The sequence below is a fragment of the Bos grunniens genome, chromosome 26, assembly GCF_055505025.1.
Source record: "Bos grunniens cultivar Pamir isolate PY7600 chromosome 26, Bosgru_T2T1.0, whole genome shotgun sequence".
In the NCBI taxonomy this organism is placed as follows: Eukaryota; Metazoa; Chordata; class Mammalia; order Artiodactyla; family Bovidae; genus Bos; species Bos grunniens.
Window position 1 is genome coordinate 43,980,241 of NC_141190.1, and position 27,754 is coordinate 44,007,994.

Below are 27,754 nucleotides of genomic sequence, written 5' to 3' on the forward strand. Positions count from 1 at the left end.
CCGTCACTCCAGCAGGGCAGGGCCAGCATGTCGGTGGGGCCTGGGCACCAGGATGGGAGCCCAGCACACGGCCAGGAGCCCTGGAAGCCCAGCTCTGCCCAGTGCCCCAGGGTGAGCTGCAGTCTCACGCCCTTGGGAGCCCAACGCCAACCGTGCGGAAGACCCAGCTTGGGGCCTCAGTGAACCCACAGAACGCACTCCCCCCTTAGAGGCCAGACCGTAGGCTAGGGAAGGGCTGGCCAGGGCGGGTCCCCGTCTCTTTGCTTTTCCCAGGGACACACCTCAATACAACTGTGAACTTCCCCATGGGCTTATTTTCTTCCTTTTCTATTTTTTCCTTTTTGTTAATTACTGTTTCATTGTTGGATGAGACATGCAAACTCAGCACAGGCATTTCAAAGCATCTCGAAGCCCTCGATGTCCAAGCGAACACACCTGAGGGGAACGCCCTGGCCCCGCAGGGTGAACCTCTCGCTCCATCGTCTCAGCATCTAACCCCGAGAGGCGGCTCGGCCAGCACCTCCATGCACAGGCGGAGAGATCCAGGGGACCCATGCTGGGCCAGGTTCAGCCCCAGCTCTGTCTGTACCCTTATCCATCACCCCTGCACCTCACGGCCACCAGAAATGCCTGAATCGGCGGTGGAAACCCACCCCGATTTCTACCCCACAGGCATCCCTGGCAAGTCTCACCTACTACTTGGTAAAGATTCTCAACCACGACAGCCGAAGACCCTTATGACCACGAGGGCTCCGGGATGGCCCCCCAAGGAATGTGCAGGGCTTGGAGCAGCCCTAAATCACTCTCCAATCCAGACGTTCCTTCACATAAAGAAAGCCAACCCACGAGGCTGAGCTACCGTAAATTCCACCCGTCGTCCCTGGAATCCTGCCTTGTCCCAGCAACAAAGTCAGGGCATCTCTGGGGGTGCATTCTCATGTCCGAGCAGCTGTGTAGCCTCTGATGAATGCAGGACGAATGTCCACTAAGCCTGCTCCCTGAGCTTCCTGGGACTGTCCCACTGCACAAACCCCTACGTGCAGACGGGGGTTCAACCGCCCTGGAGGCTCGGGAATTGCCAAGGCCACCCAGGGAGCAAGTGGGGATGATCTGAACCCCAGCATCTGACTCTGGGACCACAGGCCTGAGTGCAGGAAGGAGAGGCAGCGGGAAAGGACTGGGGTCTCCACGGGGCAGACGCCACTGGGGCAGCAGCCCCACCAGGGGCGAGAGGGAGGGTATGCCCAGGCTGACCCCACGTGGGGCCAGGCCCAGAGCCAGATGGGAGAGAGGGGCAAAGGCCACGAGCACGTTACTCTTCCCTGGAGTCAGCCCCGGGTGATGAATGATGCGTCAGGGGAAATGCTGGCAGCACCGAGGAAGACAAACAGGAGGAACCAGTCGGTGCCCAGAGACAACGCCTGGGTGCACACGGCACCCAGCGTCTTTCGAAGGTCCCAGCTTGGCCCCCGCTTGCTTCTCCCCTTTAGATATAAATTCATGCATGTGTATGTGTGCGCACACTGCACACACAGACACACACAGCTCCGCAATCTTGCAATCCCTCCAAGCTGCTACAATGCCAGCAATGACTGATGATCGTGGAGTCAACGGGACTTGAACCTCTCTGCTTCTGTCCTGGTCTAGACAGCTGAGGTGAGCTGTGACGGAGCCCGGATGGGAGGTGAGGTGCCCTCCAGGTACCTGCCAGGGGCGAGAGGGAGGGTATGCCCCGGCTGACCCCACGTGGGGCCAGGCCCAGAGTCAGATGGGAGAGAGGGGCAAAGGAGACCTCAGCTTCCGGGTCTGGGCCCCAGCCTTGAGCTTAAGATCATCACCGGCTGAGCCCAAGTCAGGAAATGAGCCTACTTCTCTCTTGTAAAAGTGTCTGATGACTTGGAAAAAGCACAGAACCCACGGGGAAGTCCCTAACTTTCCATCTGCAAGTGGCTACTGCCAAAAGGAGCTGCCAGACGCTGTGGGTCATCAGCTGAAGCCCGAGTTCTCTCAGAAAGGGGAGCCTTGGGAGAGGAGGTTCTCAAATCCCCACGGGAGACGCCCCCAGGGCCTTCAAAGAATAGCAGCCCTGGGGCTGGCTGGCTACCAGCAGGCTGAGTCCCTGCCCTGTGGACCCAGGAAGAGGGCCCCTTCTCCACCCTCTGTCTTTCAAGCAGATGGGCGGGTCTTATTACCAAAGTGTGTGTCCGACTCTTTGAGACCCCATGGACTGTAGCCCACCAGGCTCCTCTGTCCATGGGATTTTCCAGGCAAGAATACAGGAGTGGGTTGCCATTTCCTTCTCCAGGGGATCGTCCCGACCCAGGGATCGAACCTGCATCTCCTTGGTCTCCTGCATTGGCAGGTGGATTCTTTACCACGAGCGCCACCTGGGATACATATTACCAAAAAGGCAGCTGATAACATATGCCCCTGACCTGGGCGCCTGCCTTGTACACGTTTCTCCAGAACCCCTAGCAGGCAAGTGTCAGGGCTCCCAGGGCACAGAGGAAGAAACAAAGGCCCGAGAAGCCTGCCGAGGTCACCCAGTGATGGGGTGCCTCAGGCTGCTCACGCGTGTGCAACGTGCTCAGTGCATACACACAGCGCCCTGCACACCAGGAGGGAAAACGAGCTCAGGGGGTCCTACCAGCAGGTCATGACAGCTGCAGCCAGGGGTGGTGCTGGGTGGGCTCAGGGCACAGGGTGGTCATTCTTCTCCGTGTCGAGGACACTGACCCTGCCTGGGCTCATTCGCAATCTGCCAGGCAAGCAGGCCAGGGGCACTAACGAGGCTGGGGCTCCAGACGAGAAGAGGTGAGGGCCAGAACCGCAAATGTGGACAAACGCACGGGGACGGGTCCCCCCTCGTGCCAGCGCCACTCCTGGCCATTGAGGCAAAAGCAGGCCAGCTTCAAGGGCGGCTGGAGGGGGCAGAGAGATTCTGCCTTGACAGAAGCACTGCCCGGCAGAGCCCAGACGGCCCTAGATGCCACCTCCTAAAGCCTGGCACGTCCTCTCTGCAGGAGAACTGGCCTGGGGTGGGGGCCCCCCTGGCAGCCCAACAGAGGCTCGCGGGCCTGCCCCACTGCATGACAGCCACCAGACCAACGCCCTGTGGTCACCATGCCCCCAAGGGGACACAGGCCCCAAAGCCCTGTAGATTGGCAGCCCCACAGAAACACACACAACGTATGCTCACAGAAACCTGGGACCAGGGTGACTTTCTTTCTCTTTTGCACTTAAAATGGGGGCCTCACTGCAAAACTAAATAAGAGCTAAGAATTCTGCCCCCCACCTCCAAACTGTCCCGGCAGGGTCGGGGGGATCCAGAATAAACCCCCTCAACTGCAGCACAAAGTTCCCCAGCGGCGGCCCAACTGCCTTTCTACCTTTCCCTTTGCCCTCCCGCTGCCTCCCGCTTTAATCTCCACCATTGTCCCCTCGAAGTGAGACCTCATAGTGTTTTCGTGAAAGCAAGAAAAATGGACATTCCTGAAGGTATTGTGGGACCTGTCGAGGCGGAATCGCTCACATATGCCTTTTTTTCCCTCACTGTTAGCTTGAGATGATCTCAGAGAAAGAAAAACGACAGAAAGACACGCACAAAACACAGACAAAAAAGTCCCTTCCTTGATGGCTGATGAGAAAGAAAGCTGTGCTTCGTCGAGAGGGAGAGGAGCCACCAGCGGTCAAGCACTCGGGTTAACAGAGAAGCACAGAACCTAGCGCCCCACTCTCCCAGCTCAAAACAAGAGAGCAACTTCCAAGTGATTCAGGGGGGGGGAAAAATAATTGCAGCTTTAGAAATATCCTTTCTCTGCAGCAGGACCCTGGGGCCATAGGCGGCCCAGCCGCCTTGCGGGGCTCCTGGTGGTGATCGCTATTCACTGCCTGCAGGTGGCCGATCAATTTCCCAGGGTTTATCAGCGTGGTGATCGTGCCATGCTCTTTCAGCGAGGGCTGCAGGAACCCACACGGGGCCATTTAAACCAGTCTGAAGCTGTGAAAGGCTCCATCACTCGAAGGCCGGGCCAGGCCGCCCAAACAGAGCCCCAGGAGGGCTGGCGGGCGGGCGCGGGGCCGTGAAGGGGGGTGCCAATTAAAAACGCAAGCCCATGGGCCTTTCTCTTCCTCGTTTTCATTCCTGCAGCTACAACTGTGTCCACTGGCAGCAGGTTCCAAAAGCGAGGCGGCTGCATTCGCCTCCCAGGGCTTGAGAGCTGCCATTCCCAAACTAAGCTAATTAAAAGCAGAGTCCCTCCCAGGCTGCTGGGAAGACAAGGCTTGACTGTGAATGCTGGGCTCTTCCAGGCGTGGCTGGCAGTCTGCGAGGATGGGTCCACTTCAGAACATCACCCCATCCTCAGGGGCAGAGGGCCTCTGGAAGGAATAGGGCCCACCTGGGCACCAGCCCCCAGAAGAGCCTGGCCCCTGGGGTCTCTGGAACCTTCCAGCATTCCCTGTACGTACCGGAGGGGGGCCCCCCCCACCAGCCAACCCAATCTGCTCAGGAAGATGGCTCGAACCTGGTGTGGGTGGGACTGGGCCGGCCTACAGCTTGCACAGCTCTGCTTGGGGGTAAATTCACCCCCCATGCCTGCAAGCTGGCCAGCCTGGGATCACTGACCATGGAGACAGTCATCGTCAGGGGAAGAAGGGACCCAGGTTTAATCACCTCCTAGCTGTTTATCTGAGGCCTGGCCTCTCTGCCCCCAGGCCTGTTTCGGCCGAAAGCAGTGACGATGAAGGCCAGCCTGCAGAGCTGCGGGGCTGGTAGAGCGGGGGGCCCCCGGGGACAGCCAGCACTGCAACCACTGACCACACACGACAAGTGCCCAACACCACCCCCTCAGAAGCTCTGCCAGCAAACCAGGGAGCTCTGGCTCCACGAGGGCAAGATCAGAACCCCCAGAAGTGGGGCAGGGGGTCCTCCCTGCCCCCCTCCATCCCCCTTCCACAGCCCAGCAGTGGAGGAAGATGTGGGTGGCAAGTCTGTTCGCTCAACGAAATGCACGTTAATTCCAGCTGACCTGCGTGGCATTCAGCAACCCTTCTCCAAATTACCCGGGTATCCGGGCGGCTAAGCAAGGTCCTCCCCCCCGGGAACGTCTCTGAGAGGCCCTACTCAGAGGTTTTTGGCACAGATGGAGGCCAGGAGCGACCTCCCAGGGATACTCGGAGGAGGTGCAGTTTCCCAGATGGGGGTGGGGGTGGGAGGGGGCACCTGAAGAGACCCCCGAGGCCTGAGAAGGTGACCTGAGAGGGCAGGCAGCGGTGATGGGAATGGTGGGGTTGGGGGGGTGCCGAGGAGGGCAATCTGGCTGGCCTTTCTAGCCAGAGCTGCCTCTGGTTGAGGGAAAGGGAGACAGAGGGCGTGGAGTGTGCAGCCCCTCAGCTGAGGACCCAACGTGCCCGGAGCATCCGTCCCCAGGAGGGCGAGGGTGGCTCCCACCGTTTCCAGAACCCATGGGACCGGCCCCTCACACTCTTGCCTGAATGAAAAGGAAAGCAGCTGTTGGTGGGGGGGAGGGGCTGCGTGCAGAAGTCAGCCCTCAGGGGCAGTCCCAGAACAAGGAGGAGGCCTGGTCTTACCAGGGGAGCCCCAGGGTGGCCTTGCAAGGAGCCTAGCGGAGCCCTCAGTGCAGGAAGAGGCGGCTGGGCCAGCCCCAGGCTCCCAGAGGCCTCCAAGCACATGGACTGGGTAGCCTCACCTCTCCAGGCCTCAACCTGGAGATATCTGGGGATATCTGGGACACCTGTCTGGCTTCCTTTTTCTCTTTCAAGTTAAAAAAAAAAAGGAACACTGAGAATTAGCATACAAGTAACATTAATTCTAACCCAGAGGCTCCTCAGGCCCTGCTGAGAGATCAGTCTTGGCCCCTGACACAGGCTCCGGGGCCAGGGGTGGCCCTGGTGCGGCAGTGGACGGGCTGGCTCCGAGGGCAGACGGGTGATGGCAAATCGAGTCGGGCTTGTGCCAGGCAGTTGCTAAGATCTCCCCGAGAATTCTGAAATCCTGATTAATGGGCAAGATGGCTCAGGTTTTGGCAGGGGACTCAGGCGCCTTTTCTGATGAAAAGCAGCGACGCACACTGCGGGCGGCTGTCTGGCCAAGTGCCCGTTTGCCTGGCCTCCCTGGAGGGGATCGGGGGGCGGGCGGGGGGAGCGGAGAGACCCCAGCATCGCCCAGGAGCCAGCAGGAGACGTGGGCCAAGAAGCCATCAGACAGGGTCACCGTCCTTCACAGCTCCTGGGCCATCTCCCTGGGGACGGAGAGAACAAAGTGGACAACCCATCCTGGGGGCGGGGGTGGCGGGGAGGGCAGGCCTGCGCCTTCCAGTAACCAGACGCCCGCCACCCAGATGCACCCACCCTGCAGGGCACCTGAACCGAGTGGGCACCGGGAAGGTACCTCTCCTCTGCCACTGCCCAGTTCAGAGGATCAGATTTCCCAGCCGCGGCCAGAACGTGTACCATGGCCCCCGGGGCTGCAGCCATCTGGGAGGTCAAGGTCTTTTCTTCCACTGTGGTCGGCAGCCTCACCTGAAAAATGTCACCTCCAGGTGACCGTCACAACCGGAGCAAGGGGAGCGGGGAAACCGTGGGCACCTGTGGGGCAGAGACAGAGCTTCTCCAGAGCAGGACAGCCCCCTTCCCTCCATGAGAGAACGATCAAGTCCCAGAGGTGATGCGGCCGGAGCTGGGACATGCTGCCCTAGGGAAGCACGACACCTCTCCCTGTTCTGGACGCTTGGCTTTCTTACTCTGAGGTGTCCGCTAAGCACCTTAAAGAATGATTCCCGCTTCGGCTTCCAGGCAGACGACCTAAATCTGCTCTGGCCCCCGAAATGGGGTTCAAACATCGTCCCCAGATCTTCAGCACCTGACAGGCGAGGCGAAGAAGCACACACATCCTCCGGCTAGCCATGTGGAGAAGGACTCCGAGGACTCACAGCTGCCCCAGCCCGGGGCTCTCCCACTGACATGCCACCACCTCCAGCTCCTCCCTCAGTCCTTCTGCTACAGGCCCAGGGCCTTTGGGACACCAGGCCCAGGGCTGAAGGCACGAGGTTTGGCTCACCATGGACACAGGGGTTTATGGGGACTCACACCCCTGCCCTCCAGCCCAGGTGGGCCACGGCCACTCTCTGCAGCCCTTTCCCCCAAGTCCCCTCCTGTTTCGGGGAGATCAGTCTGCGCCCACTCCCTTCAAGTGAACTTGACTTCTTTCTGAATTGTCATAGGGGTGACTCCTATGGTTATAAGAGGCAGGAAACAGGTACTGGGGAGAACAGCCCATGTCTCTTCCCAACCACAGGAGGGGGGCCTATGATGAGCACAGAACCAAAGAGCCAAGGCACAGACACGGTTCTCTCCGGGTCTAAGGTGAGGCTCTGTCTGTGGGCTCCAAGGTGCCCCGGGCCCTGGGAACCAGCCCCAGGGACTGTGACAGGGTGACACGGTCTCCCTCCTGGCTGGCATCAGGCTCCACCAGAGCAGGAGGAGACCAGCCTGGCCTCTGAGGAGTCCAGCTGGGACAGGCCGAGGCTGGCAAGGGGCAAAGGGGCCAGGCCTCGGGCCAGCATTTGCTGAGCACCTGGCCGGGCCCGGGCGCTCTACCAAGCACCTTTGAAATACCATCTCATTTAATGTCCATTTTCCCGAGAAACTTGACTTTATTATCTTAAATGGGGACTCGGAGCCCTGGTAACGGGAATGAATGGCCGGCGGAAAGCCACAGCCGGCTGCCCCCTCCAAGCAGCTGCCCCAGCTCCCCTGGGCCTCGGCCATTTCTCCTGATCCTAACCCCACCCCTGACAGCCCAGTGTTTCAGAGCCTCAAGCTGGATGCCACTTTGTCCGTTTTGAGGCCGGGGGTAGTCAACAGGGTGGGTGCCCCTTCAGGTGAGCAGGCCAGAGAAGGAAGGGAAGGTGGCCAGCTGAGAGCCCACCAGGGACTGCGTCCTGAGTCCCGAGCCAGCTACGAGAGGATGAGTGTGTGCCTGGGCACACGGCAGTGGACCAAGGGCACCTGCCTGGTGTCCCAGCGGGCACAGCAGAACCCGGGCACCAGGCTGCGGGCGTCGAGGGGCACACCCGGGATAAGCCAAGGAAGCGTGGGTCTCAGGCTTCCAGAAAGACACGGAGGAGGAGCTTTCAGACTCCGATGGCACTGTGCTGGGATCAGGGCTCCCCGCCAGCGCCCAGACCACCAGGGAGGCCAACAACAGAGCATGCTGGTAGCTGGACTCGGCCACCACTCAGCCGGCAGGGTATCGGGGTGGGGGCGAGGGCTGGAGAGGAAGTGGGCGTGGGTAAAGCAGCGTCAACAGGAAACGCACGGAACGTGCCCGTGAGCGGCTGCCTCCCCTGGACTCCTGCCTTCTTGGTTCTCCTTCGGATACTGAAAAATCCGCTTGCCTCTGCAGGGCCAAACGGTGCACTCTTCCTGCCTCCTGAGAAGGCCCTCCTTCTGGGGGGACCGGGGGCATCGAAGCTTCCAAGAAGCAAAAATATGGAAGCACTGGAAGCCTCTGTGGGAAACTCCCAAGTATGAGACCGACGGATGGGCATGGCTGCCCTGAGACCTGCATGCCCAGAAGCCATGAGCCCACAGTCTCTGAAGAGAGGAAGGCAGGGAGCAGGGCTGTACCTGGGAGAGGGTGGGTGAGTGCCAGGCTGCTGGGTTCTGGCTGAGCTCTATACCTAGCCTGCCATAAAGCCATCCCCATCACCTTTCCCCAGAGCCTCCATCGCCCTGTCTGTAAAATGGCAATCACGGGTCTCCGGTCAGCTCGCCTGGCAGGATGACCACAAGACCTCAAGGATGATGGCCTTCCTGAGGCTTGGGAGGGGAGGACCCACGGAAACAGCAGCAGCAAAGGCCGTGCCCACAGCCCCCTGCAGCAACAAGTCCTGAGATGCCCTTCGTGTCTTCACCAAGTAGATGAGCAAGCGGACTCAAGAGACAGGCTCGACGGCTTGCCCGCAGTCCCGCCACCAGAACGCGGGTGCAAGCACCCGCCTGGCCTGCTCAGGGCTCCTCTAGCCACTCAGAGGGCCTGGCCAGGATTAGCAATTGTGGGAAGCTCCCCTGGGAAGAGAGCACAGCACCCCAGGCCCCGGAGGAATGTGCCGCGTCACTGGAGGCAATGGGAAGCGCCTGCCACAACAGGAGAGGCACGGGGAGGCGCCGGGGAGGCAGGAGGAAGCCAGCAGGAGAGGAGAGCTCCATCCTGCCAACGTGCAGGAGCAGCTGCAGGCCTGCTGGGGAAGGTGCCAAGGGGGGAAGGGCCAGGGCTGGTGACAGAGTCCGGGGAGGGGCAGCCGGCTCACTGTGTGACCCTGGGCAAAGGGCCTCGCCTCCCTGGGGCCTCCTTTTACCCCCAGATGCACAGATACAATTAGACAAGGGTCCCCTCAGGCTCAGAGGATTATGGGTGCCAACCAGCACCGCCTGCATCTCTTTATCCTCAAAGCTGGGAGCAGAGAAACCAGTCCTGGGGACTAGAAGTCTGCATGCCGTTTTCCTAGAGGAAGATGCTGTTGTCTCAGTAGACCCCAGCACACCGACCTGGACGGAGGCCTGCGAGTTGTTTCTGGGACCGGCTTGGCACCCTCGGACCGCCCGTCTGACCAACCAAGACAGGGGGTGGGCGGAGAGGGTGCCGCCCAGCACGCGGGCCCAGGCACAGAGGCCACGGCAGGAAGCAGGAGGCAGCCCGCAAGCGGTCCCGCCTCCGTGTGAGTCAGTGGACTTTTTTCTCCACTGCACACCAGGCGGTCTTGCCAAACTCCCAACAACTGCACAGATGTGGACAACACCAGTTCTAAACAAACTCCCCGAGTAACCCCGAGTCTGTGTGTGTTCCACTGTGTGAAGGATGCCTGCCTCACGAGGCACCCAACTGCAAGGTGGCAGGACAGGGACCAGGGAGCTGCCCCCCAGAACGTGCTCTCGGTGCCATGTGCACCCTGACACGTGCTGGGAAGTGTGCACCCCACCCCTCCTAGTCCTTCAGGCTCCAAAGGAGCAATCAGGGACCGGAGGCATAACTGTCCCACAGACAGTGCCATACATCTCTGGTCCTCACGATGCCTCCACAAAGCACATTATTGTTAGCCCCATTTTTCAGGAAAAACAAACCCAAAACCAAAACAAAACCAAAAAACCCCGGTGGCTCAAAAAAAAGTCCGCTGTGCAGGATTCTGCACCTAGTGAATGACAGAGGTGGGGCTGACCCCTAGACCCCTCCTCCTGGCCTAGCTCCCTCTCCATGCGAATGGAGAGTTCTAGTCACATGAGGTATTTACAGCATTAAGAGCTCAAGTCATAACACGATGCCTTGGTGACACGCACAGATGACATAATTATGCACCAGACGACTTTTCTCCCTAATAGAGCCAGAACATCTTACTCTGCGTAATATAATTAAGTACAGGATAATTTTAAGATACTGTAGGCTCTGTCCTGCTCCCAGAGAAAGTCCTAAGACAGCAACTAACCCTGGAACCTCTCCCGACAAGGAAGAACTTTCTCCCAGTGGGAAGGGGCCAAAGATGAAAGAGCCATCTTGAAGAGGGAGAGAAGCCGGGGTCACTGCAGTGCCCAAGAGACGAAGAAAAGTGCATTCCACTACGATTCAGAGAGCCAGGCACGAGGCTGATCTGCTAAGGGCTCTGATTGGACTCTGCCTGCGAGACGGTGATGAAGAAAGTGATGATCGTGGTGACGAGGCAATGGTGGCGATGCTGAAGGTGGTGACGGAGGTGGTGATGGTGGTGAAGAGGTGGTGACAAGAAGGTGACAGTTGGTGGCGATGAAGACTACGCTGACGATGACTGCGGTGCTACAGGGGTGGCGCTGATACGGATGGTGATGCCAGCGGCGATGACGGAGGCAACGGCGATGATGGTGACGCTGTCGGCAGCCGCTACCGCTCACCGAGTGCCCACAGCGCGGCTGGATGTGTGAGATGCTCTACACCCTGCGGCTTGCGTGATGTCCTCACATCAACCCTGTGAGGTGAGTGATGCACCCCGTTTGCCAACTGAAGAACCCAAGGCTCAGAAGGGCCACCTGGCTAGAGTGGTGAGGCCAGGACTCACCCACGGACCTCCACAGGCACGGCGCCTCGTCTGCCTCATCCCCCTCCAAGGGATTGAGTCCAGATGAGAAACCATTTTTTCTGCTGATGACCAGTTTCCAGCCTCTCTCCCCAGAATAAAAGTCCCCCATCTCCCTATCAAGCCAACCTCCCTTAGCCGCTGGCATGTGTCTTCAGAGGGGGAGGCTTATCTGAAAGGAGCGGACTCGTCCCAGAGGGGATCTTGTGTGCTCCAGACCCTAAGCCCTCTCCCGCCCTCAGCAGTGAGCTCACCAGGGAAGGAAGGGCTGTGGGGCCTTCTGGGAGCTGGGAGCGCTGGGGGGCATGCCCCTCCCTTCCCAGAGGGCTCCCCCTCCCCCCCAGGCCTCAAACAACCCCAAAGCCAACGCCGCAGCGGCAAAGGAGGCGGAGAGGTCGAGCAAAGCCTTGGTCTCTGCTGGCCTGGCTCTGAGTCCGCACTACAGGAAGAGGCATCAAGGCCAGCCTTCAGTCCACTCCGGGAGCCTCCGATGGCCTCGGTCACCCTGCAACCCAGAGTCAAGGTCTGAGCCCAGCTTACAGCCCCATGTTCCGTTTCCTCTGGCGCTGACGGCTGGGCCTGGGGTCCTTCTGGGTCTCCTTCGGCCTCCAAGCTGCGCAGGACAGGCAGGGCTGGAGCTGAGGAGGACGGCCAAAGGCAGAGGTGCACGGGTACTGCTGCTCGCACCCAGCCCTGCTCCCGACCCACGGGCACCACGACGGAGCTCCAGCTGCTGAATGAAAGCACAGGCCCCGCGACGGGCCCCGGGGCCCAGACCCCACTTTATTGCCGCCTCCTCGGCCGGCCTCCCAGGAAGACATCCCAGCCCAGCAGCCCCTTTGCTTCCTCCGCAGGGCAGAGCGGTGCAATCAGCTGACTTCCTGCCCCGGGGCACGACCGCTCTGGAGAAGCGAGGCCACGGAGACCCTGGTGAACCCTGACGTGGACACGGGTCGCCGGCCCCAGGTCGGCAGACGGCACCCCGGCCTCCCCAACGCTGGACTCTCATGCAGTCCATGCCGACCAAGCCTGGAACGTTCACACCAGCCCCGGCATCAGGATGACCTGAGCCTGGGGAACATTCCTCAACCCAGGGGGCCTTCACTCACCAGTTCCTTTCTTCCCCCTCATCCATGATGCACCCACCCTGTGTCGGGCACTGTCCTGAGCTCCAGGGACTGAAGGCCTGGTGAGGCAGGTCCCTGCCCCACCCCGCCAGGATTCCTCTCCCAAGAGAATTCAAACCTAGCACAATCTGGACTCAAAGTACAGTAAGAATGAGAACTCTTTTTGCTGCTGCTGCTAAGTCACATCAGTCGTGTCCGACTCTGTGCGACCCCATAGACGGCAGCCCACCAGGCTCCCCCGTCCCTGGGATTCTCCAGGCAAGAACACTGGAGTGGGTTGCCATTTCCTTCTCCAATGCATGAAAGTGAAAATTGAAAGTGAAGTCACTCAGTTGTGTCCGACTCTTCGCGACCCCATGGACCGCAGCCTACCAGGCTCCTCTGTCCATGGGATTTTCCAGGCAAGAGTACTGGAGTGGGGTGCCACTGCCTTCTCCAAGAACTCTTTATAAGGTTGAACAATTTTGCTCTAAGTTCTTCATTCCAGCCCTCTCTTCCACCGAGGTCCCAAGCCTTGCCCCAGTTTGTCCCTGCAGAGGGGGAGAGCGTCAGTTTCCCAAGATGTTTCTACTCAGCAGGTCTGAGCCACAGCACGTGCTTGGGGGTGTACTGCTTGCAGGGCACATCCACATCCTGCCCAGGGCGAAGGAGGACGCATCCAGGACCCACCGCTGCCCGGTGGCAGAGGCTGTGGCCCTGCCTCTCCGCCATGGGCTCCGGTCCCAGCCTCTCGGCCCTGGAGATGAGCTGCGGGGTAACCGTGGCAACAGTCGCTTCCCTCCCCGGAGCCTCAGTGGCTTTGCCCAGAGTCACGGGATTGAAGGCGGGGGTGAGGTCTGGGGTCCAGGAGTCCGGGGCGTGGGGAAGAGCTCTGAGTCCGCACAGCCACGAGGAAGGACCAGGGCGCAGGGCTAAAGCGGCAGTGTCTCCCTGGCCCCTCTGGTTCCCAACTTGGGGCCCTGAGTCCTTCCGTACAGGGAACAGCAGGAGTCTGGCGGGGGTGTGGCTCTGAAAGGAGTCGTGCCCTTCCCAGCTGAGACTCAAGGGGTGAATCCCCAGGCTCCTCCCATCTCCCTCCAGCCCTCGAAGGCCTACACACAAGCATGGATACCCTGGGTGAGCGTAGGCTCCCCCAGCCCGGTGCTTCCAAGGGACTGTGGACAACAGGGCTCGTCCTTCCTGGGGGGACCCGTTGCTTCAGCAGCCCTAAGAGGGAGGAGCCACGGGCCCACGAACGAGCCCAGGACTGCGCTTTCCAACTGGGTCCGCTGGGGCCCTGCAGAGAACTCAGCTAGAAAGAGCCTCAGGGGCTGCCTGTCTGCACCTCAAATACCCCACGCACACTGTCCTGTTTTGCTCCTAGAAACTACCTAGGTTGATGATTGCTGTGCCAGCTTTGGGAGCGGAGGCTTCTTCCGGCTCACACAGGTTGTGATGAGTTTCTCTGATGAAGACCCACGCTCAAGGCCAGGAAGGGATGTCTTCCAGGTTTCAGGAAGAGCAGGCCTACAGCTAGGAAGGCGGGCTTCCTCTATGCCAGGAAGGCTGGGGCAGCAAGAAGGCCCCGATGCCGACTGAACAGGGGCATCCATGGAGCCGAAATCGACTGGGTGCTGCCAGGGTCCCCGCAGCCAGGCCTCCCTCCCTGCCCTCTACTTTCAAGAGTTGGTGGCTCAGTCATATCCAGCTCTTTGCAACCCCATGGACTGCAGACCACCAGGTTTCTCTGTCCGTGGGATTCTCCAGGCAAGAATACTGGAGTGGGTTGGCATTCCCTTCTCCAGGGATCTTCCCAACCCAGGGATTGAACCCAGGTCTCCTGCCTTGCAGGTGGATTCTTTTACCATCTGAGCCACAGTAGTGGTCTACTCGCGAGTGGCTCGGCCAATAGCCAAGGTGGGGATGGGTTTTGGGTCTGTCGCTAGGGGGACGCTGGGGTGGCGGCATCCAACAGGGAGCCAGGGAGACCTGGGCACCCCTCCCCCCATGTGGCCGTGGGCAGGCCCACCGCCCGAGCCTCACTCTCCCTACCCCTCAGCAGGGCGACCAGAACCCACTTCAGAGGGACCCACAGGGAAGAAACAGGAGAGACGTTTGAAGGCGTGGTCTGGCTCTCAAGGGCTGGGCGGGTGGGAGGGGACCACAGCAGGCAGGTCTGGAACGCCCGTCATCCGGTCAGGGCCCGTGCCGGGTGGATCCTCCGGCTTGCGTTTTTGGCACTGACCAGCAATGGGGCCTGAGGCTCGGCTGGTAAACCGCAGGGGCTGGGTTCCACCTGGCAGGCTCTCCTAGCTGTTCCCGTCAATACCCATCCCAGAGCGAAGCCTGCCGGTTCACCTTGTGGACTCGGGAGAGACGGGTGCTCAGAGCCACTAAGGAACCCCCGGGACCCCAGGCACTAGCCACATCTCCCTTATTTGGAAAGAAGGAAAACTCTGGGGTGTGGATCCTAAAGCAAAAGGCTCATTATCGTGACCAAAGGAAATATTTATGAAGCATTCAAAGATAAAAACACGCTGGGGGCTAGACACTGCCTAGCACCCAGCGCTAAGGTGCTCAGAGAAAGAACTTGGAAGGAAGGGACCTGAGGCCTTGGGTACCCGGCCCTCCCAAGCCCTGGGTCTCCGGGAGAGGGGCGTGTCTGGTCCACGGCCTTGCAGGGATTGGTGGGAAGGAAGGGGCGCTCCCACAGACAGGCTTCTGGTCCCTGGGGAAGGGCGTGGGGATGGCGGCCAGGGCAACGCGGCGGTGAGAACGCATTTTCCACTTGGAGCAGAACAAACAGAAGTGAGTTACTGGAAGGCAGACTCTGATTCATCTGCCCCGAGGGCCCCTTCCGCCCCACGTGAGGCACGTGCTGGGGGAGAAAGTCCATGGCCTGCCATGTGCAGGAGCGGTCTCCTTTCCAGCCTGCAAAGAAGGGCGGCAAGAACCTGTGGCCCCCAGTTAACGGCAGGGTCAGGGCTGGCGGAGCATGCACTGTGGCTGGGGCCGCAGGCGACTCGGTCTCCCTGCGGCTCTGACGTGATGCTGTCCGCTCTGAATCCCGGGTCTGCCGGCCAGCCGCTCCAGAGGGCAGCCCGATGTCCCCACTCACCTACCCATGTTTGTCCCGAGGAGCCCCACAAGCAGATTCACACCAGGGTCATCCTGGCTGCTCTTAAAAGTCAGACACACAGGAAGGGGCAGAGATCTGTCTGACAACAGTCAAGGCTGACACGAGCCACAGGTCCCCAGACAGCCAAGGTTACATAAGCCCAAGGTGCACAGTGGTCACAGCTTTTTGGGAAGTCTTTTGGTCGCTGATGGTGACACGGAAGATGAACTCCAGGGCCCAGGACTGCTTCCCCAGACCCCCGGTCCAGCGGCCCATTCATAACTTCACCGCCACGTTGGACACTCCCAGCCAGACCGGTCCCCGTGTCCTGCCACGTGTAGGTTGACAGGGCTATGAGCAGCTCAAGGACACAGTCAGCCCCCATCTCCCAGCCACACACCAGGATCACCCCATGGCGACGCCCCCTCCCACACGGCAGGCAGCCCATTCTGAAGTGGGGTGTTTCCACCGAGTTCAGGGTTTGCGCCAAGATTGGCTGGGCTGCTAAGGAACCCCAGAGTCACAGCCCCCCTTGGAAGTCTATAGGAAAACCAGGGACAGCTTTCCCCACTGAGACCTTCCATCCCCGGGCACTTCGAGGCCCATACGGGACGGAGGCGCTGGGGAAACGGGAGTGGCAAGAAGCCTCGCAGGGGATTCGGAGAGACAGTCACTTCAGGAGATGAGCCATTGCCCTCTAGGGCACCGTCAGGTTGGCAGAGCTGGGGCTGGGCCAGGCGTGAGTGCCTGCCCCTGCCCCCCGGCTCCAGCCCCAGCAGCTCCTGCCAACACAGCAAGCCTCGGGGTGGGGGGGGGCGGTCACTCGTGCCACCCCCCACCCCGCAACGTCCTGCTTCTCTGCCTAGCACTCTCTGCCGGGCTACCCAGGCTTCCAGGCTTGAGCATTGGCTCTGACGTGGTCTCTCTGCTCCTGCTGACCGTCTGCCCGCATAAGCAGTGCTGGCGCACAGTAGGTGCACAGCACATAGCAACAGGCCCAGAATGCATGGGATCCGTCTGAAAGGAATGGGGGTCCTGCTTCTATTTCTCCTGCTCTGAAGCGCTGGCACAGTGCCCTGAACACAGCAGGTCCCCGGAGAGAGGAGCTGGACTGACAGATGGTGATAGAGATCCCCTTGAACATGGGTCCTACACGGGGAGCACAACCGACCCAGGAGGAGGGGGCCAGCTTCTGCCTTGGGTCGGGGCGAGGGTGGGGAGACACAGCATGAGGGAGGTGGCGCTTTGGGGTTTTCGCACATCAAATGCGCGCCCCGACCTTGCAGGGCTGGCATGGAAGATGAACCACAGGCCCCACAAAGAAGAGAGTCCCAAATGAGCATGGCGGTGGGGGGCTCCCGGGAGCACAGCTGTGGCGCGGGCGTTCCTGGGCACTGCGGCCCCAGAATGGAATGGTTCACTTAGACGACGTTACACAGCCAAGCCAGCTCCCTGGGCTCACGTGCAAACTATTCACGAGGAGCAAGACCAAACGACGGCAGGGCCCTGCCCGTCGGCAGGCAGGCTCCAAGTCCGCGGTGCGGGGCTGACATTGGAAGTGACTCTTGGGCTTGGATGGGCTGGAAACCAGCTGGCCAGGCTGCACTCGGGGCAGCCAAGACAGTGAGCCCCACAATGGACGACGGGGCTGATTACATCACAAGAGGCATGGTGTCCGAGAGCATGGAGAGCGTTTGGCAATGTTAGACGGAGAACAGCATCACCACTGACGCGTGGTATGAGAGAATCAACACACTGGTCACAGGGCTGGGATCACACAGCCCTGGTAAGAGTTCAGTTCTGTTTTGCCCAGGGCCAAGAATTTTGTGGTCAGTTTTCCTTTTGAAACCATGTCTGCTTTTCTTATTGGATAGAGTAGAAAACCAGTACTAGGTGCGTGGACTTTCTGTTTCAGTAAGTACGATTCCTTTCACTTCTCTCTTTTAAAGGAACACATTCTCACTTCCTGTCATCACGGCACACGCAGTATGTGCGAACCTGTGCAATCAATGGACTCCTGGACTGGAAGGGGCCTCGAGGGTCTCCGTTCAGTGTTACGCGGGTTTAGAAAAAGGCCTGCAAGGACCTACACCCGACACTCCAAGATAGTATCTCTGGGTGTAGATGTTGGAGGAATTTCACTTTCTGTATGTTTACATTTCTAAACTGTAATTTTTTTTTTCCTTCTCAACTTGCAAATTTTTTTTTTACATGTATGTATCAACTAGAGATTTGGGTTTGATCCCTGGGTTGGGAAGATCTTCTGGAGGAGGGGGCATGGCAACCCACTTCCAGGATTCTTGCCTGGAGAATCCCACGGACAGGAGAGCCTGGTGGGCTACAGTCCGTAGGGTTGCACAGCATCAGACACAACTGAAACGACTCGGCACACATGCACACATCAACTCTGTAGCCAGGAGAAACAATAAATAATGAATCTGGAAAAATTACCTGGGTTGATACACAACTGTGTGCCCCCATTCCAACAGGAATATTGCTAACTGACATAACCGAGTGTTACATGCCGCTATGTCCTCAGTGCTAGACAGCCATCATCTCATTGAGCTCCCTATTACCACACCCATTTCACAGACAAGGAGACCGAGGCTCAGGGTCCCACAGCTAGACCCACACCCAGCTCTCTGTCTGCTTCCAAAGGCCTTGCTCACAGCCAGCCTGCTCCACAGCTCTCTGGCAGACTTTAGGGCTCTTTCCCACCTGCCCCTTTTTCTGCCCGGCCACTGAAGGCAGCTGCTGTTCTCATCACTAATCTCAAGACCCACAGGACTGGGTGGGCACTCTGGAGGTGCCTCAGAAGAACCAGGTCCGTGCCCACCCTCACCCACAGACTGTCCAGCACAAGGGAGAGGGGCAGGTCGGCACGAGTCTGGGGAGAGGGCTTTGCTAAACATTAAACTGCAGAAAACACTGCTGTGTTTGGAGATGGCGGTTCCTACGGGGCCAGCAGGGAGGCCTGGTCATCTTCTGTGCTGCCTGACAACGTGCCACCCCGGGAAGGCTCAGGACCTGAACCGAGGGTCACTCTGCTAGGGTCCCAGAGCACTGACCCTGGAAGAGATGTCAGCGGGTCCCCTCCTGCCCGCTGCCATGTGTCTAGCCCTGATCACACAGTAATAGTGCTTCTCGAGGCCACAGGGGGTTGGCTCCACACGGCTGCTTTCTCTACCTCCCTGATATACGAGCTCAGGATGGAAGAAGCTCCCAGTCGTGAGGCCTGTTCAACAGTGCTGGACCTCAGAAAACCTCCTGCACAAGCCTGGCAGGACAAGAGTCCACTTGGGCCCACCCAGGAGATGGGCACGAAGGTGCTCACACGTGCTCCTCGGAGGCTGCGGGGCAGGGAGGCAAGGGCACGGGCCATCCATGGCAGGACTCCAGAGCTGCATTCCTCCCCTTCCACACCCCACTGCTTGGCTCCGCCTAGAAAACCTCCAGCCTTTGGACCCCTCCCTGCACCTCCCGAGTCGGGCTGCACACTAGCTCAGCACATGCTCTCGGCAAAACCACCTGGGTTCAAACCCCACACCTGCCGGGGGCAGGGGTGGGTGGGTGGGGGTTGGCTCCATGGCCTGAGGCAAGTCACTCCTCGGGTCTCTGCTCCTGGGTCCCTGGCAGTACCGGATGTGATGCTAAGAGCATCCACCTCCCGGGCTGGCATGAGCAGGGAGGGAGCTCTTACATAGCACTCAGAGTGGCACCCAGCCCACAGCGAGGCTGATGGAGGCATTTCTTTATTGCCACCCAGTGCTTCCCAGGGAGGAGACTGGGATGCTCCTGGGACCTCAGTTTAGCAGATGTCTCATGCAGGCTAACTGCAGACGTGTGTTTCTCCCTGGCAGGGGCTACACTTGCTGGCCACACACACACCCTTCCCCAGCATCCGGGATGCAGTAGCAGCTCAGCTCAGGGGGCTGAGGTTCATAGAATTTGTCGTCTGTGAAGCTCAATTCTTGGGAAAAACTGTGAGCCCCCCTCCACCCCCACCCCAGTCTTCCTGCTCTCGACCATGAATATAGCGGGCTGTTCACTGCACGGTACCCCCCTGCTGACAAGCTGGGGGATGAGGGGACCTGCAGGGAGCAGCTTCTTCAGAGAGACATGCACCTATGCCGAAACTGCCTCTCCCCACCTGCTCGTGGCCGGCTGGCTTCACAGCAGGGCCGATGCCAGCCGCTGTGGTGGTGGAAGTGGCTCTTGGTCGCGCTAAGAACTTTCCGACCACATTCCCGGTCCCCGAAGGCGCTTCAGCCCAGGCCGCAGCCTCTTGGCTCCGAGGTCCGCCTTCGGATTTCTCAGGCGTGGGGCGGCCCCGGGACAGGCCGGCCTCTGTTGACTGAGCCTGTGGGGGGGCGGGGGGCGGGCAGGATGGAAACCGCAGCCATCTGAGGCCCTTAAATGTCAGAGCCAGCCTTCCTGCCCTTATTTTCACAATGCTGTTCCAGACCCACCTCGCTGGGCCAAGTTCTGTCGCCACAGAGCTAATATCCTCTAGCAACTTCCGAGCTGGTTATCTGCCTCGGGGCCGGGACACCTCTGGCAGCGGGGAGGCTGCTGCGTCTCCAGCCAGCGCAAACTTTCCAGGGGTTTGTCCCGAGTGACGAAAACCCCTTGCATCCTGAGTTGTGTCCTAGCAGCTTGGGCAGAACGGCCTCACCCGAAATTCTTCGAGGGATGATGAGAACAGAGCCGGGGGAGGGGGTGAAAGCAGGAGGAAGTCAACCAGGCTCCCCGGCCGCAGAGACAGGAGGGTGCCCTGGAGGAGAGGAGAGGGGAGCACTGCAGACTGGACCAGCAACCCAGCCAGCGCCTCCAGAGCCAGGTCGCTGCTGGGAGGAGGCGGTTTTTCATTTTCTTAAAAAGGTATCACGCTTTTGTGCACTGAGATACTGAACAGCTCGTCCTGACGCCAGGGCCCTGGTGAGCCAGAAGCAACCAGCTCTGGCAGCTCCCTGGCCAGCAGCACCTCCTTCTTTTCTGTTGTGTGTGTGTGTGTCAGCCGTGCGTGGCTTTTGGGATCTTAGCTCTCCATCAAGGGATGGAGCCTGGGCTCTAGCAGTGGAGGTGCAGAGTCCTAACTGCTGGACCGCCAGGGGATTCCCAGTGGCTCCTTCTCATGGCCCACGAGGAAGGGGCCCCACAGGGGCCAAGTCTGCAGCCAGCAGGGCCTGAAACAGTTGGGGCGGGCCGCCTGACATCACCCCTCACATTCCTGACCGCCGCGATCACGGCGCCGGGCCCTCCTGGGGAACCCGCTCTCGCGAGAAGCTGCCAAACAAATGCCGGTCGAGCTCTCCGAATGGGGAAACTGAGGCACGGGGTCATCTCCATTAGGGGCTGCTCACAGTCTCTGCGAGAGACAGACAGTGAACGCTGCTGGCTTTGAGAACCACATGGTCTCTCTACTGACGTGGGAGCAGCCACAGGCCGCGGGCATGGCTGTGCGCCGCTCAAACTCAATTTGCAAAAGTGGCTAACAGGAGTTTGCTGACCCCAGTCTACATGGTTGGAGGTGACGGCTGCTAGTACTCCTGGAGGCACTGGCTGTTAACTGCGGGGCACCACTGAACCCTCAGCATCCCAGGGGTGCTCTCAGCAGAGTGCTAGTTAGAATAGCAAATCTATTATTATAAACCGTTAAGTCACATCCCACACAGGACTCAACAGACACTGGGCCTCCGATCCCCTGAGGTTCCACTCTGGGACAAGGGTGGTCCCTGCAGAACCCCTGGCACAGGGTCAAAGACTGAGGGTCAGGGAGGCCCAGGCAGAGAGGGACTCACGACCGCCCTCTGTCCCACCCGTAACCACAAGGAAGAAGAGAAACCTGGGCAGACTAGGGGCAAAGGGGAGGCCCCCTGCCCTGAAGGTCTGGCCTCCATAGGGGCCCCGCAGGGAATCCTGAGACCCGGGGCAAGGACTGACTCTGCCCGTATCTTCCCTCCTCCCTACTGGCTGGCTCTGGATGAGTCTCACGGGCACCAGCCTGCACTGCGGGGTAGCTCGAGGGCTGGGGCAGTCGGAAAGGTCCAGGGAGGAGGGGACTGTCTTTTTCCCCCACACCAGCCTCTCACACTAAGCCTTAGGTACTTCTTCAGAAGCCTAGGGCTGGGCTTCCCTGTGGTCAGCACGTCACACTTCCAACGCAGAGGGCGCAGGTTTGATCCCTGGCCAGGGAACTAAGATCCCACATGCCGGGAAGTGCAGCCAGAAAGAAAAAAAAAGCCTGGGGCTCCTTCTTGCAGTTCCATGGGCTTCATCAAGGCCGCCGTTAGTGTCCCCACTTAGGCACTTGTTCAGTGCCATGACTTCGATCTGAAGTTTCAGATTTCTGTGATACTCCAATTTTAGCCTACTTCTTCTAGGATGGTGACAACTGTCACCTTAGACCGTCTAGACAGCTCCAACAGCTGGCGCAGCAGGGACCAGGTCAGGCTTCCCTCAAGATGTCACGTGAGATCCCAGCTGCCGCCCCAAGACTGGGCCCTGACCCCTGAGCCTGGCCACTGTCCTGTCCTCAAGCAGAGCCCTGAGCGCCCAGGGCCAGGCTGTCCCCCAACAGGCCCATCACAGCCAAGGAGGGAAGACTCGCGCCGAGCTCCAGTCTCTGCTGGCCCTGACCCCCGATGGACACCTGAGATGATGGAATGGGCCTGGCACCCCGAGTCCCACCTTGACCCCCCGATAAATGCGAGAACCTGGACTGCACAGCCCCGCCACGCCTAACCTTGTGAGCTTGGCTGCCACTCTGAATGTCGGTTTTTTCTTCTGCAAAATGGGAACAGCAATCTTCACTTTTGGGGACTGTAATCATGACACCACGTGACTACATGAACCCAAGCCCCCTGCTGGTCCGTGGAGCACGGAAACACAGGCAGAGTGCATGCACGCTGTCGCACACGCCAAGAGTCAGCAGTGTGTCTTATCCTCACGTGTGGACCCAAGTTTCAAAGGGTGGGGCTCAGGCCACACAAGGTGCAGGGCTCCGGCGAATGGGTCTCAACACGAAGGGACAGCGTGGACAGCAATCTGACCAGACAGGTGACCCAAACTGAGGCAGGAGGTCCCATCATCTCACTGCTCAAGAGGGTTGCCTCTGGCCTCCTTGGCTCCTGAGAGGACAAGGAAGGCCTTTCTGACTCAGTTCGCTTCCCGAAGGACATACTAGGTCATCCTCCTTTTTCCCCGATGAACTTCCCTGTCTGGTGGGGGGAGGAAGCACTCACAGGGTGGCCTTGTAGAGGTTACCTCAGCCAGCAGCTCCCCCATCTCCTCCAGGCCCTGGACACTCAGGCCTAGAGGAGCCAGGCAAGGAATTCCCCAAAAGGCCCTGGGCCCAAAGCAGTTCACGCTGCATGACTGGGACTCCAACAGCCCCCCATCTCCATGAGGGCCACTAAACACACAGGCACCAGCCTTCTCTGTCTGCCCTGGGGGCTCCCTGCAAACCTACCCCCAGCCAGACAGAGCTCCAAAACCCCACCGGCCTGTTCAGAACTGTCCTTGGCTCCCGAAGGCATCCAGAACAAGGTCCCAACGCTCCACGCGCCATCCCAACCACAGCTCCAGCCACATGGGTCGGTTTCCGGTCAAGGGAGCATCTCGGGGCCCTGTCTCTGCTCTGCCCTCCAGCAGAGGCGTGGTCTGAGGAGGGGCTTGGGTACCAGGCCTAGGCCCACCAGGGAGCATTGCAGCTCCCCTGAGAAGGAGCGGAGAGCCCTGCACACATCACAGCAAACCTACCAGGCATCCCTGGTCCTGACTACTGGATTCCTGGAGCACTCCAGAGAGTGCATCAGGTGCCAGGGAGGGTCCTTACAGTGGTCATCATCCTGTTTTAAGCCCAACAACAGCCACTATGGATCCTATTTAACCAGAAAAAAAGACCAAGGCACAGAGGGCTGGGCTTCCCTCATAGCTCAGCTGGTAAAGAATCTGCCTGCAATGCAGGAGACCCCAGTTCGATTCCTGGGTCAGGAAGATCGGCTGGAGAAGGGATAGGCTACCCACTCCAGTATTCTTGGACTTCCCTTGTGGCTCAGCTGGTAAAGAATCCGCCTACAATGCAGGAGACCTGGGTTCAATCCCGGCATTGGGAAGATCCCCTGGAGAAGGGAAAAGCCACTCCAGAATTCTGGCCTGGAGAATCCCATGGACTGTATAGTCCATGGGGTCACAAAGAGTCAGACACGACTGAGCGACTTTTACTTTCACAGAGGGCAGAGCTACGAGCACCGGTCAAAGTCTGTAGGTTTCTATGTGATAAAGTATTGATGCTGTGACTTCTAGAAGGCTGGGGTGGAGCGTCCCCATCTCCTGCTGCAGCCCTGGAGCCTCCAGGGGCCCGACACACAGCAGGAGCTTGGCCAGCAGTGGCTGAATGAAGAGATGAGTCCACAACTTGAACCCAAACCCCCAGAGGACACGACCACCTCACCAGCTTGCAGGTGGCTGCCTAGATACACTTGCTCCCACCCAACCCTTCTGCAGCCTGCAGGCTCCTTAAAGGTGCGGCTGGGTCTTCTGCGTGCTGAGCCCCTGAGCCCCTGCTCCAGGCCCTTGCACAAAACTGGCACCCCGTCACTGCATGCCGACTGGAATCCGCTCACAGGGTTGTTGCTACGTGGAGTCTGAGGGCCCAGAAGGTTCCCACGGTGGGTGGGGCCCTGTCTGGAGTTCCCAGGCTGCTGAAGGCCCCACTTTCCTATAGGTCCGCCCGGGCAGGGGGGTGCAAGCTAGAACCACAAACACAATTTCCTAGGAAGAATGTGGTCAGGAGGCCGCCAAGCTCCAGGGACAGGACTGCTCAGGAACCACACTCTGCCCCTAGGCCAGCCCACATCTGCCCTTGCACCCCACGGCCTGAGTGCTGGGGGGCCAGGTGGCCCACTTCCAAGTGCACACGAGAGGAGCCACCAGCCCCCTGGGGCCACCGGGCATTGGACGTGTGGCCAGTCCCACTAGGATGTGTAGTAACCATAACACACGTCCTGTACATGGAAACTTGGTATACTGAAAACGAGCACACGTCCCTACTAATGACTGACTTCTACTGATTGCATGTTGAAATGATACCATTTTGGATACACTGAGTTAAACAAAAGATGTTATTAATTTCACCTATTCATTTCTTCTTTTTAACTGTGGCTACTAGCAAGTTGAGACCTGGACCATAAAGAAGGCTGAGTGCCAAAGAATTGATGCCTTCAAACTGTGGTGCTGGAGGAGACTCTTGAGAGTCCCCTGGACTGCAAGGAGATCCAACCAGTCCATCCTAAAGGAAATCAGCCCTGAATATTCATTGGAAGGACTGATGCTGAAGCTGAAGCTCCAATACTTTGGCCACCTGATACGAAGAGCTAATTCACTGGAAAAGACCCTGATGTTGGGAAAGATTGAGGGCAGGAGGAGAAGGGGACAACAGAGGATGAGAAGGTTGGATGGCATCACTGACTCAATGGACATGAGCTTGAGCAAACTCTGGGACACGGTGAAGGACAGGGAAGCCTGGCATGCTGCAGTTCATGGGGTGGCAAAGAGTCAGACATGACTGAGCGACTGAACAACAATAACCAGAAATTCTAAAATTTGAAATAATTTAAAAACTTAAAACAACGGCTCATATTCTGTTTCCACTGCATGGAGCTGAGATTCAGTTACAACCTCTAAAATGGAAAAGATGTGTTGATCTCACAGGGCTGTCTTGAGGAGAACATTCGATGGGTGAGTTTCTCCTGCAAACCTGCTCCCACCTCACCTGCCCAGAGTCAGCAGGTAACCCACAAGCACCCGCCCTCCCCACCCTCCATTCCAGCCTCCCGGCCCCCCTCAGGCCTCCTGGCAGCCTGCTGCTTCCTTCTCTGGGCTGCCCATCAGGCTAATGGTAAAACTTCAAGGTCACAAGCAGTAACAAGTCAAAGAAATACCAGTGATGACAGAGGTGACCACATTGATCCGGGGCCAGCACCTCCGGAGGGTGTCTGTGCACCCAGCCGGCTCCAGGTGCCCCCAGAATTTCAAAGCCCACAGTGCACAGCAGAGGTCACAGAGGCCCAGAGAAGGACAGTGACGCACCTAGGGCCCCCCAGCTGGCGAGAGTTACCCCGCCATGCCTCGCCAGGTCCAGAATCCACCTTTCCACCGCCCACTGGCCTAGGTGTAGGGGAGGATGTGGGCACAGTGTTTGCTCACGGGCTCCCTGCGTGCATCATACTGAAGTTCTGCTGTCTCTGCTGAGCGATACAATCAACCTCGCATTGTTTCAGACGCCATGTCCCTCCTCTCACCAAACAGTTAATGCTGCATAATCAGCCTACCTCAGCTGAAATGCTCACCCCCAACATGCTGCAGGTGCCACACCTGCCCGGGCTGGTTCTAAACCCAACAAAAGAGGGTCTTTTCTGTTGCTGGCTCCCCAGCCTGCATACTTGTTCTGTTTCTATCTGCCATCGATTCTTGGAAACTTCCCTTGTTCAAGACTGTTCCAGATTAATGTGTGATGGAACTTCTCCAGGTGGATTAGGCCCGTTTAAAGCTTGTCCCAACTACCGAGGGGTTGTGGGAGGGTGTGCGGGCCCAAAGGTGGACCCAACGTCTGCGAGACTGGACACGGCCCTGGGTCCCAGCGGGGACCCGTCCTTCCAGAGGGGACACGCGATGGGAGAAGACCCAGGAGGCCCATGAGGGCCCCTGCCCTGGTCTCGGGACCTTCCCGGGGTGCCCACGTGAGAAAGGGGCAGACAAGGAATCAGGGTGATGGGGCGAGGAGAGCCCCTTATGTGAGTGTGAGCACAGCCCCTGCCTGGTTGGGCCATCAGCACAGCAAACCCTCAAGGTCACCTTGCACCTTGTTCGCCAAGTCATTTCAGGAAGGGGTTTGCCGGGAACCTCCCTTCCGGGACACAGAAGGCCCGTTTCTCAGGCCCCTTCTCCCCACGTCCAGGCCTGCCCACTGTTTCAGAGGGTGAGTGAGACTCCAGGAGGGACGGGAGAGGGGTGGCCAGGGGCCTGTGTCCAGGACAGCCTGGCTGAGGGTCAGAGGGCAGGCCGGCCAGGCCCGGGGCTGGGGCAAGTGCAGGGCTGGCTGCCACGCCCGCCCTTCCCAGGAGATGAGTCACTCTGGGGATGGGGGGGTAGCGATGGCCAAGGGCTTAGAGATCCCCCAGCAAATCTCAGGAACAGGTAACGAAGGCTCTGCTTCGGGTGCTAAGAGGATGCTTTCAGACTGGGGATGTGTCCACCTGCAGGACCTCCCCTGGGCACGGCTGAACCAGACCGAGGGCCTGTCTCCCGTGTGCTCCAGCCCCGCACTGAAGAAGGATATGGATCCCGATACTGTGGAAGGATCACAACAGCTGCGCTGCAGTCCTCGGGCAGAGTGGAAACAGCCTCCAAGGGAGGCCCTGGTGCTGAAACCTCGGTGCCCTGGTTTTCCAGCCAGAAAACTCACAACTCGAGAAAGACAAAGCTGGGACATTCCTGGTGGTCCAGTGGTTAAGACTCTGCGTTTCCAATCAGGGGACGAGGGTTCGATCCCTGGTTGGGGAACTAAGATTCCACACTCACCATGGTCACTTTTGTATCAGCTGTTGAGAAAGGGGGTGGATAATATGCAAGTGATTTAACACCAACTCGACAGACGTGACTTGGAGCAAACTCCCAAAGAGTTTGCCCCTTTTGGCTGCATGGTACGGGCAAAAGTAAAAAAAGAAAGAAATGCAAAGCCTGTCTGCCCAAGGGCTGGGAGGATAAGTCTGTTGAGACGGGATGACATCAGAACATCGAGGTTCCTCCATCCTTGTGTGAGCCTAGTGGATTAGACAAGCAACAGCCATGCTTCCTGAGAAAGTCCTGGGGCCCTGGGCCATACGTCACCACCCCCACCCCCACCCCACCTGCAGGAAACCCAAAGCCTAGCCTGGGTCCTGGCCTCACCCAGGCCCCTGGCTGGCAAGGGCTGGCAGGACCCACCCTTGGCAGGGGCCCTTTGGGGAGGTCTTGCCCACGGGTCATGGGGGCCGAAGAGTGACCAGGGCACCCATCAGTGGTCTCCCAACTCGGAAGGTGAGCAGGCAGCCCACACTCAATTTTCTTCCCTGAAGAGGAAGGAGAGGAACCCTCCTGGGTGGATAAAGGACCACACCCCAGGAGCGGGTGGGTGGTGGTGGTGGTGGGTCAGAACAATGAACTCCCTCCTATTCCTGCTACGGACGCAGGCCAGTCTGATGAGGACAGCAGAACTGGCTCCCCAGGGCCTCAGCCAGGCTGGTGGGTGAAGATGTGGGAGCTGAAGGCATCCCCCCATCCGGTCACCTCCTTGGGGTTGGGGGGCCTCCCCATCCCTCCAACCGGAGGCGGCCCCTTCCACCTCCTCTCTCCCACCTGGC

At 59.2% G+C, this 27,754-nt stretch overlaps 1 protein-coding gene and 1 long non-coding RNA gene across 4 annotated transcripts in view; one reads left to right on the plus strand and one right to left on the minus strand.

Moving 5' to 3' along the window:
- LOC147344502 (uncharacterized) lies at positions 1-27,084 on the plus strand. 3 transcript variants are annotated; one of them, XR_015155507.1, is made up of 3 exons: positions 1-1,656; positions 3,560-11,025; positions 11,981-27,084. It is a non-coding gene; the product is annotated as an uncharacterized LOC147344502 (long non-coding RNA). The 3 variants fall into 3 exon arrangements; XR_015155508.1 differs by having other exon boundaries at positions 1-1,684; positions 3,560-27,084; XR_015155506.1 differs by having other exon boundaries at positions 3,560-27,084.
- FAM53B (family with sequence similarity 53 member B) overlaps positions 1-27,754 on the minus strand; it is a 79,323-nt gene that overhangs the window by 18,034 nt on the left and 33,535 nt on the right. The gene's annotated exons all lie outside the window — the stretch shown is intronic.